Below are 12,234 nucleotides of genomic sequence, written 5' to 3'. Positions count from 1 at the left end.
CCTGATTTTTATATACTTCTCCAGCAGGTCCCAGCTGCTCTAAGACAGAATCAATGTCTCTTACAACAATTGCAAGGTCTTTACTTAATGAATTGAGTTTACCATCATATAAAGCTTCTTTGCTTGGATTTGCAGCTTTTAGTTTATAAACATATTCAATCAGCTCTGTATTGTCAGCTTTGTTTTCTTTAAAGCCTCCATTCTTTTTACAAGTGCAGGGATTTTATCTGCTAGGTGTAGCTTAGGTGCACGCTCTGCCCCTTTAAGGCTCTCAGTTTGCCTTGAGATTTCTCCTGACTGTTTGAAACCACTCAGCCCGTTTGATGTTTCTGGCCTTGGAGTATGTCTTCCCTTAGTAATGTCCATTTTTCCTATATCACTGCTCTTTCCTGAAACATGTCTCTCAGTGACAGGTATACAACATACTTGGCAAGTTTCCGGGAGTTGGAGGCCTGGCTGGAGGGCGGGAGGGGGCGGGGCATGGCCAATTGCGTCATTTGGTCCAAAATGACGCGATTGGCCTCGCCCCGCCCCCTCCCACCTTCCACAATGGCGTGATTCACCATGACGCGATTCTCTGTGAAATCTTGGATGCGGGAGAAATGCCAGCTCCCCCCGAGTTTCGGGAGTCTCCCGGAAAGTCCGGGAGAGTTGGCAAGTATGGTATACAAGTCTGCTGAGTTTTGCAATCACTGCTGCTCCTGTATGGTTAGAATCTCCAGATTGCAGCCTGGATCCTGGGTTTGTTGTAGCTGCCGCTTTACCAGCACTTTGCTTTACTGGCACCAAGGGCTTCTATGCAGATTGCAGCTAAGGGGGGTCCACTGACATAAGCTTTGTCACTTTATTAGAGTTTCCAAGATCACTTCCACCTAACTGGGATCTAGTGCGACCTGGGCGCACCAGGCTGGTTACAAGTACTTGCTGTTGCAGGTTTTCTTGCATAGTCTGTCTTTCCAGAGATGTTCTCCTCTGTCTCTGGGGGGAGGGGCCGTTTGCACACCAGGAGAGTTTGCTGCACTTTGCTTGCCCTCCTGTGCTCTTTGCAGTTTTTCTTGTGTACTTTCCTTTGATTTATCCTGTATTTGTTGTATTTCTTCTTGAAGCTGCTTCATTCCCTGTGTTTGAAGCTGTTTCATTTGTTTGCTGCTAGTTTGACTTTCCAAACCTTTGACTTGTTTAGTAATTACACTTCCTTTCTGTATCACATTCTCTTTATTTCCTTCATCTTTTCCTTTTTCCACAATCATTGCACAGAAATAACTTGAGATTTTGAAAGCACAGCTGTTTGGACCTGGGAGTTTTCTCCCAGAACAGGCCCCGAGACCTGGGGCTTGCCTGGGGAGTTTCCCCACCCAGGGTGGCCCAGCCCTGGGCTTGCACCAGACATCAGACAAGCACTAACCATACTTCCTACCAGGAGCTAGAGGGAGGAGCGACAATGAAGGCAGTAGGAGAAGTGACGGTATGGCATACCACTGTATATACCCCCACTTCAACCACTGTTTTTATGTTTCTATTTTAGCCATCTCTTTTTTTACATTGAGTTTTGGGAAAGGGTGTCTATCTTCTTATGTTCCTCATAGTCTTTCTTATCTGTGAAAATAATTTGCATTCATTTGGCAAAGACCATGAATGTGATGTCTATTCCTGAAAAAAATATTTTTTATACCATTATAAAGAAGTGGGTACAGCCCTATATTGTGCAGTTTAGATTCCTATAGCCAAATATGTCCCAAGTATTCTTACTGCAGAAATCTCAGATATCACAGTCTGTATTAGATTAAGGTTGGAGGGTGGTCTAGCGCTTGTAAAGGGCAAGGCACACCACCATAGTAAGATGGTCTCTGCTGTGAATAAGTGACACTCCCTTGTAATATCTGTAACCATAGAAACAGCCATTGCAGTCCACAGTTGATTTCATGGTAATAGATGTTGCAAGATGCAATTGCAGTAATTGCCATATATGTATTTATCCCTGACTGCTGATTTCTAGCTGAAGTCCAAGATCAAGTATCAGTGTTTTCTCTATTAAATTGTTGTACTCAGCATAATTTTAATAAGGCAAAATCATTTTTAGCATTTTTGAGTGGAGTTACCATTTAAGCAGGTTATGCACAGTATTCTGAAAGAAAGAAAGAGATGTGAAGTTATTGCAAATAAAGCATCTAGCAAAATTATTTTTAACAACCAAATTAATTTTTATGCAATTGTTTTGTAAAAGATAACTGAATCTTTTGTAAATGGTTATTATTTTAATTTTTTTTAAACCTGGGGGTGAGTTTTGAAATTATTTTTATATCTTTCAATTATTTCCCAAGATTTATTCAATGATTTCTTGACATTTCTAACATTGTGTCTTTTGTACAAATGGTGCCTACATTTTTTTTTCTTTGTCTGTATGAGGATACTCTGTTAAACATTCAAGTGACCATTCAGATTCATAAGTCAGTTCTTCAGATGCTATATTTCTCTCACTTTCTACTAATGGTGTGCCTACAGCTTAACACATACAGGGTGATCTGGTATGGCGACATCTTAAATATCCTGAATGACTAAATTTAACAGGGCACCATTAGTGCGGTCAGATTGTTCCAGCATACACAGATGTAATTCATCTTTACGTTATTCCTGAGTAACATCTTATACACACTGTGATTTGCAGTCAATAAAGTCTAATATGGCTCTAAAGTGGCCATGGGAGGCACAACTTGTATAGCCAACTTAACCCTTCAGCTGTCTGAGGTGCCAACTTAAAACATTCCTTTCTGAAGCCTTAAACAAACTACCATAAACCTTTGTACTGTACACAGTGCATGCTTCTTTAATTTTTAAATTTACCAACAATTAATTTAGATAATTGTAGCAAGATCATTGGTACATTGTAAATGATTTCCTACATTTTAGTGTCCCGAAAAGCCTGCTGCCTGATAGAGGTGGATTAGTTATTTATTCATGTATTCCACTGGATGGATAATAGTCATATTCTCAATATATTAAAGGCCTTGACATATTAATTCAAGTATTATGTGAAAGTTCTACCACACTATAAACATGTTGACATTTGCTTCACAATTATGTTTTAATATGTGGTTATCTTATTATTTAAATTTTTCTCTTTCCTGGTTGGGGTGAAATGTATTAACTGAGTAATCTTGGGAAAATATGTATGAACTGAATAATCTTTTAAATATATTTCTAAAGTTGATTCACAGTTCACTAGTGAACCTGAACACTACTCCCCATGTATAATGTATTTCCATTGCTTTTTTTCTCCAGCCAATCAGGATGACAAATGATACTGTACATAACCTGATACTTAAACAATGAATATTTCATTCTCATTTAGCTTTTAAGAAGTCATATATAGGCCCCAACCTTAAATAAACAGCTGGAGAGGTCAATAGTCAAACAACCAATCAGAACTGGCCATAGAGTGCTACTAATGGTCATCATCATGTATATTTACACCAGCCCTCTAGTACCCTCAAGAGAAAAGACTCCTAAGATGCATATCTAGAGATGTCAAATTCTAATTATGTCTCTCCAAGTAGATTGCTACATTTACTAAAACTAAAACACATCCATACTGTATTCATTAACTCACTAATGCTTGCCTGCCACCGTTACACCATGTCTATATGTGTAAGGGGCCACATGTCTAAGGTAATGTTTTGCCCTGTTCACCTTGCAGCCTACTGGTCTGCTCATATGATAGCCCTGGCCTTCCTGGTACCTCGACATGGGTTAAATAAATCACTTAGGCAAATAGTTTATCTTTTAATTATATCTATAAAACACACAGCAAACAAGATGATAATATGCAAAAATTCTAGAGGGCTCACCACACTGTGAACTACAGACTCCTATACCTCACCAGTCTTTGTCTCAGTCACTTTGATGCTGATTTCCTGCTTCTGAGTCATGGTCTTCACTCTTCTACCCATGTGGAAGGGATTAAGCTCAATGTCCTTCTGTGAGAAGGGGTGTCCAGCAGATAAACCCCTAATTTCAAGGTCCTGACATTCCTATCTTGTCACACTAAGATACGTAAAAATCTAGATACAGGCACATTTTGCTTTCCATGCGCAGTATGAAAATGTGTATATGTATGCCACAAAAATGTACATATACCCAACTCTAAATGAGGCTCTATTTGTGTAATATTCAAATCTGGTCTCCCACATACTAAAAAAACCCTTTTTCAACCCTGCCTCTCTATCTAACTATTACCCCATCATCCTTATCCCTTTCAGCCCCAAGCTTCTTTAGTGGGTTGGCTACTATCACCTTTTCACCTTACTTTCCTTCCACTCCCTCCTTTACCCTCCTCTGGCTTTCCAAGCCTCCACCCCACCAAAACTGACCTCACCAAGATCACCAATGACATTGTCACTGCTAAATCTTAAGTCATTTCTCCATTCTCATCCTTCTAGACCTCTCTGCAGCATTGAACACCATTGATCACCCTCTTCTCTTGCAAACACTCCACTTCATTGGCATCCACATCACCCTACTAGCATGGTTGACCTACTACATCCCCAACCATTTCTTGTCTGACTCTACCCCCTCCACACCCCCTAATTTCACCTTATTGTTGGCATCCCCTAAGGGTATGTTCTTGGGCCCCTGCTCTTCTCCCTCTTCACAACTTCTATCAGTAATCTTAGCAGCTCTTCTGTTCTCTAATATCACCTCTATGCTTATGACATCCAAATCAACTTCTCCTCCACAATCTCTGCCTGTACCTCCTCTCTTGTGTCTCTTGTTGTCTATCAGCCATATTCTCTTGGATGTCCCAGCACTTTCTCAAACTGAACATGTCTACGATAGAAACTATTGTCTCATCTCTCCTTCATCGTTGACACTATGACATTCTCCACTGTACCTTAAGACCATTGCCTGGGTTTCATTCTTGATTCTCCCCTCTCTTTCACCTTCACACTTAGTCCCTCTCACAGCCCTGCCACATCCACCTTCATCTCAAGCTCTTTCTCACTCTGGATGCAACTAAAACTCTCAGCTACTCACTCATTACCTCATGCATTGATTACTATAATCTTCTCCTCTGTGCTCTATCTTTCTTCTGTCTCTCCCTACTTCCAACTGTCCTCAATGTTTTTGTGTGACTCATTTTCCTCTCTTGCCACTCTATTTCTGCCACCCCTTTCTGCCAGTCACTACAAACTAATAACCCATACCTACAAAGCCCTCAGCCACTCCTTTCCCCCTACATATCCAATCTGATATCCGGACATGCTCCTCCCATTCACTTCACTCTGACAATGACCAGAGACGCAACTCCACACTGATTATTTCTTTCCACTCCCACCTTCAGGATTTCTCATGTGATGTACCCAACTTCTGTAACGCACTTCTCTATCCAATTGGACAATCCACCAGTCTTCAAGCCTTCAAACAAGCCCTTAAAGCTCCTCTTTTCATTCAAGCATACCAGCCCACCTCCTAACTCTCCCAACTCAGCTCCTTTACTCAGTTTTACCCCTCTTTAATGTAATCTGTAAAGAACAGGGCCCTCTCTCCTAGTATTTTCCTTAAGTAATTATTTAATTTCTAATGTTTAATGCAAATTTGTTGGTTGTATTTATTTTTGTCACTTTGTAGTTATGTTATTTTGTTGTACGTTCTTACCCGCTATGTACAGCACTGTTGAAATCTTGTGGGGCAGTATAAATAAAATCTGATAATAAATAATAATAATAATAATAATAACAATAATAATACAATCTGTTGATTTCTCCTTTAATTAGCTGTTCCTGTTCCAAATTATAAAAATTGTCAGTCTCATTACCCTGTATGGGTGTCTCATAAATGATTTTCAGCATGATTTAGCCAAATTGAAGCTCAAAAGTTGTATATTTTTTTGAATTTGGTATAATGCTCAAGGGCCTTTGGCACACCAGGGGTCAAAATCTTATTAATTACCCTGAACCCCACATTCTAGGGTGTTTGGGAGGGTTGGGTACGGTTGAGCGATTAGAAGTATTCTGACAACTGGGATTCCTACATAAAAAACCCAATGGCAGAAGAAGACGAATGAAACAGAAGCAGACTTACCTTAAAGACGACGAGGGAGATGTCCGATGGCAGCGCAGGCTGACAGGTGGCGATTCCGACTGGAGACCTGTCCGGCACTGCAGTGTGACGTGGGCGCGACTTACTTCAATGGTAATTTAAAGCGGTAATGTCCAGACCCCGCAGGCTAAGTGTTCAAGCAGTAAGTCAGAGCAACTACAGACAAGAATGGCTTACTTTGCTACAACCTAATATCACCTCAGTATATTAATAGATGAATGAATAAATCTTCTTGTCGCAAACCCTGTATGAGATAGCCAATCTCCAAAGTATACAGAACCACAAAAATAAACAGGGTGCGTCCAAAAAAGAGTTAAATCTTTATTCTAAAATATACAGTCTATTCCAATGGCGGAACTCACATGCATAAATAAAATACTCACAATATACATATGTGCATAAAGAACATTTGTAATGCATCTGGCCAGTGCAAATACTAATTATAATATATGAACACAATCCTGTGTCATCAAAGGGTGTGTAACAGGATGGATCTCACCCATTCATCGTATGCAGCTGCAGCACACGGGTACATAAACTGGATCCGTCTGTATGGTGTATGGGCCTGAAGCGTGATACAATTGTCACTGATGGTAGATCCCAAATGGAAGTATGTTAATTCTCTTCTAAGATCTTGGTAGTGGTAAGAATGTTAATAATGAAAAGCGCTTCACCTCAATGAACCGGCGTCCTGGTAAAGATGGATGTCCGCTGATGTATAACAATATGTCCAAGTGATCTCAAAATGATCACACTCAGGTGCTGGATTTCCAATTAGCCGAGGGCTGATATCCCGATGTTGATTACCTCATATGTAGATAAATGAGATTCGGCATACACACTTTCTCTTCCGAAGAGAGTAATCCAGATGCAGGGGATTCCTAAGATAGGACTCCCCTGCATCTGGATTACTCTCTTTGGAAGAGGGTGCACCTCCGTGATTACGGAGAGACGACTTTGTACCATAGGATTGTCATCGCAACATTATCTCAGTGTGTATGCCGAATCTCATTTATCTACATATGAGGTAATCAACATCGGGATATCAGCCCTCGGCTAATTGGAAATCCAGCACCTGAGTGCTCCTCTATCAGATTGTGCACCAGACCCCGGCTATCCTGACTACATTGTTGCCTGCTGATTCTGCTCCTCTATCAGATTGTGTACCAGACCCCGCCTATCCTGACTACTTTTTTGCCTATGTTCCTCAGAAGTCTCCTTTCCGGCTCTCCCACAGTGCTACCTCTAGAGGTTGACCAGTGGACCGCGACCTGTAAGCCCTCAGCAGCTAAGTCCATCCCGTCTTGCGGCGTTTCTTGATGAATACCACAGGGTTTTTTTTAGATTCCACACCACAGGCCTGCCAGCAAAAATCTAGTTTAGCACAAGTATCCCATCAGTCTTTACATCCAGGCACTTGGTCTGAGGTCATATACAACAAAGTTTCACCACAATTTCATTCTGACATCTTGTTATCTGCCTCTGCTCTACAACCACCACTTCTTCTGTTGTAATGGGTTCATTTTCAGCCTGCTACCATTCTTTTAATTCTGCTGATCATTTTGTCACACATTTTGGTTGGACTCCAGTGCTTGGTTTAACAGACATATACTATTGAGTGTCATATCTCATATGTTTTACAGTGTTAGCTTAGATCAAGATGTAATATAATATTTTCTTGTGGCACCATGTATACTGCAAACAACCTTGATGATAAAACAGACTTGTGGTACTCCATGGGCCTTATTTGCAGCATGCAAACAGCGATTTTGTGCATATAATCTGCACAATGAATCATCCCATGTCTAAAATTGGACCATATGCCATAGAGTGCAGCAATGTTCAATTCATCTTCGAGCACAAAGCAGCCTACAATTTCTAGAAGAGAACAGAACGGGGAAGGGGCGTAGGCCTGTAGACAATGTACAGTAAGGGAGTGCCAAGCACACGCAGCAGCATCCGATTCAAGCTCTGGCCATCTTTCGTGTATTTGTTTTTCAGCCATATGCTCCAGCTACAGGTCTAGTCTAAGTGCCAATTTCTAGTGATGACGGCTTAGTATATGCTAGGACATGTATTTGCAATCAGGGGCAACTGAAATTTTTTTTTGTGTACAGATTTTTATAACATAAATGTATTTCATGGGGGGGTACTTACTTTTTTTAAAAAAAATGTTTTCTCATTAATGACGATATTAACAGGTGATATTAATAGGTTTGTTTATCCTGTGCATTCTTTTGGGACTTTATATGCCACAATTTATAAAGAAAAAAAAAATAACACTTTTTTTTTATTTCTTATTGTTTTATCATTAATGCCTATATTGTTAACAGGTGACATTAATTGCATAGGTTTTTATTTCTGTCTTTTGTGACTTCATGTTCCACGTAGGTATTAGACGTATCTTGCAGTATCTTGTCTAGTAGAGCAGAGCAGACCTACGCTTTTATTCATCACCATATGTATCTTCAGATTCGGTTGTTTGTATATGCGATGATTAGGGAAGTGTGGCCATCAGCCTAAACAAAGTTAAAATCACGTGGGTGAGTGATTAGGTGTTTAGCCTATGGGCTTCTTCAATGTGTAACCAATGAGGCAGAGGAGGGGAGTGGTTTAGCTTGATATATGTGAATGTTCTCCTCTATTTTCCCCTCTCTGCTTCCGGATTTCCTCCCGCCCACCCGACAGTTTTTGGGTGTTTATTATGGTTTTCTGATGGGAGAGCAGTGCAGTCGGTAAGTTTGCATATGGTGCTTGGGTTATCTCATCATAGGTCACTACTCCCCCTTTTGGATTGTGTTGTCATCACGTGTGTTGGGTCCAGTGAATGGGACTCTGGGCTAGTATGTTGAATATTTTACTGGTGGTTATAAGGGGGGTGTAGTCTTGCCGTTGGACAGATATTTCGCACCAGCCAATAGATAAGGTATTGTCCTGGGTTGGTGGTACAATGGTCTGATCTTTCCACCGTTATTGGTTTTGTGTTTGCTGACTGCCCTGCTCTCGTTCGCCTTTCAGCCCCCTTAGTTTAATATTAGCCATTTAATAAATATATTTTATTCCAACGTTAATTTGGTGTCCGTGTCTTTATTGGTTTATTAAGGTATTATGGTAAACACTAAAAACTTCCACACTGTGCATTTTAATGAATCAGGCCCTATATGTTAGTGAGAATGGGCTAAAAATCATGAAAATCTTCATGATGAGACCCTTTGTGATCTTCCTGTCAGTAGGACATGGCCCAGTTTGGCACTCTATTATGGCTCTACTTATGTAAGTCAATATTTTGACCTCACCCTTTAAGCCACACCCACTAAGTGCGCAAAACATGTTGTTTTTAACGTATATATTTAAAATGAATGTGTTAGATTATTTTGTAGTACAAAGTTGTGTGACAAAATTACAAGTTATCGCACATATAAGCCCCTTTGCCAACCATATACTGCACTAAAACAAACCCCTATTACCAAGAACATATTTTTCACAGAGAAAATGCAATTGGCTGGCAATGCTTTTCCTATTTCTGCACAAAAGCATCAGTTTTTGCAGGGAAATGCATAGATTTGTGGGCCAAGATGGTGACACCTACTGGTATGTAAAAATCATCTGACAAAAGAATAAATAAAACATATTAATTATTATTATTATTATTTAGATTTATTTATATAGTGCCAGTATATGCCGTAGCACTTTGCAATTGGGAATGGATGTAGTAATGAAACAAGACTGGGTATGAACAGGCAGACAAAGAGGTATAAGCCCCTGCCTGCAAACTTACAGTCTATAAAATTGTAAGCTATAATAATGCTTTTATCAAATCTATAATCTTAAATATTAGTAGGAACATTGGATGTGACAGGTTCTCTTTGAGTTTACGGAATGTTGAGAGGTCAAAATAAAAGGAAAATCCCTACTGCGACACAGCTTAAACTTCAGACAAGCCTACTTTTTATATATAAACAATATACTGTATATATAAACGTAAATCAGATGTGCCCAAGTAGTTAAATACTTTTGTGAATAATGTTCATCCCAATTGCAATAAATAGACTTACCAGATATAGTGGTCTATTTATCATTAGAACCCCAGCATCAGGAATAAGTATAATTTTATATCCTTGCAATTTAGCAAGAAAATGCTTGCGAGTGGAGCCAAAAGCACAGATTTGAGTTTCAGCTCCACCAATAAAACAATACCCTAGAAGTAAGATTAAATTATATATATATATATATATATATATATATATATTTATATATATATATATATATATATATATATATCTACTATATAAAAGCCTAGTGGCGTGTGTCTGTGTGTGAAAAAAAAAAAACAAGCTGCAGCGCCACCTGCTGGGCGAAGTTATACACTGACCTACTAAATTCTTAATGTGTGTGGGGAAAAAAAAACTCAGAAAGGGCTAAAATTTGGTATACTAAGATGTTTATAATTTGTAAATTTAATTTGTTAATTGTTAAAAGTGTTTATAAAGATTTTAAAAATATATATATATTTTTTTGAAGGAGAAGTGACAGTTGGAAGTGGTTGGTGGTTGCCGGGGGTGACAGTGGGGAGTGGTTGGTGGTTGCCGCGGGTGACAGAGCGAGAGAAGTGTGATACTCAGGACCGCTGAGAGAGATCCCTGTGTCTGGATAGACATCTGGATAGATGTGGCGATAAAGATGAAGGATGAGGTGATGGAGAAAAATGATGAGGTGGTGACATGTGGACTAAACCAGGTTAAAAAGGGCGCTTACGTCGGGAAGTAACACTCTTCCCCTAAGGAGGCCTGGGCTAGCCCCAAATGCATGACAAGAACCTTTTTAACACCTTAAGTAGCTTGATTTGACTAGAATGCATGAGTATCATGCACGGGTTAACTTGTGTATATATATATATATATATATATATATATATATATATATTTATGTTATTATTATTATTATTCTGAGAATAAAGCTTTTTTTTAGGATTTTGAAATATTGCAGTGAGGCAAGTACTGCAGTGTTAACAGTGTTAACACTTTTCATATATTGTATGCGATAGTAAGCCCTATTGCCACCAAAAGCAGCCATTTTCTCCACCAATACTGCTCTTTGCCCATTGATAAATATGCCCCTTAGCCTTAAAACTAGCTTAACTGAATTGAAGTTGACCCTTACCATTGGCAAGTAGCCATTGCCTACATGTTGATTATATTGCTTATCTACTGGTCTGTTCTGTCTCCTGCGTGGGTTGTACAGTCATGGCCAAAAGTTTTGAGAATGACACAAGTATTGGTTTTCACAAAGTTTGCTGCTTCAATGTTTTTAGACCTTTTTGTCAGATGTTGCTATGGTATACTGAAGTAAAATTACAAGCATTTCATAAGTGTCAAAGGCTTTTATTGACAATTACATTAAGTTTATGCAAAGAGTCAATATTTGCAGTGTTGACCCTTCATTTTGAAGACCTCTGCAATTCAATCAACTTCTGGGACACATACTGACTGATGGCCGCTCATTCTTTCCTAATCAATGATTGGAGTTTGTCATAATTTGTGAGTTATTGTTTGTTCACCCGCCTCCTGAGGATTGGCCACAAGTTCTCAATGGGATTAAGGTCTGGGGAGTTTCCTGGCCATGGACCCAAAATTTCGATGTGTTTTGATCCCCGAGCCACTTAGTTATCACTTTTGCTTTATGGTAAGGTGCTCCATCATGCTGGAAAAGACATTGTTCGTCACCAAATTGATCTTGGATGGTTGGGAGAAGTTGCTCTTTGAAGATGTTTTGGTATCATTCTTTATTCATGGCTGTGTTCTTAGGCAAAATTGTGAGTGAGCTCACTCCCTTGGCTGCGAAGCAACCCCACACATGAATGATCTCAGGATGTTTTACTGTTGGCATGACACAGGACTGATGGTAGCGCTCACCTTTCATTCTCCGGACAAGCGTTTTTTCCAGATGCCGCAAACAATCTGAAAGGGGATTCATCAAAGAAAATGACTTTACCCCAGTCATCAGCAGTCCAATCCCTGTACCTTTTGCAGAATATCAGTCTGTTCCTGATGTTTTTCCTGGAGAGCAGTGGCTTCTTTGCTGGCCTTCTTGACACAAGGCCATCCTCCAAAAGTGTTCGCCTCACTGTGCGTGCAGATG

This window comes from Mixophyes fleayi, chromosome 2 (assembly GCF_038048845.1).
Source record: "Mixophyes fleayi isolate aMixFle1 chromosome 2, aMixFle1.hap1, whole genome shotgun sequence".
In the NCBI taxonomy this organism is placed as follows: domain Eukaryota; kingdom Metazoa; phylum Chordata; class Amphibia; order Anura; family Limnodynastidae; genus Mixophyes; species Mixophyes fleayi.
This window is presented reverse-complemented; position numbering follows the sequence as displayed.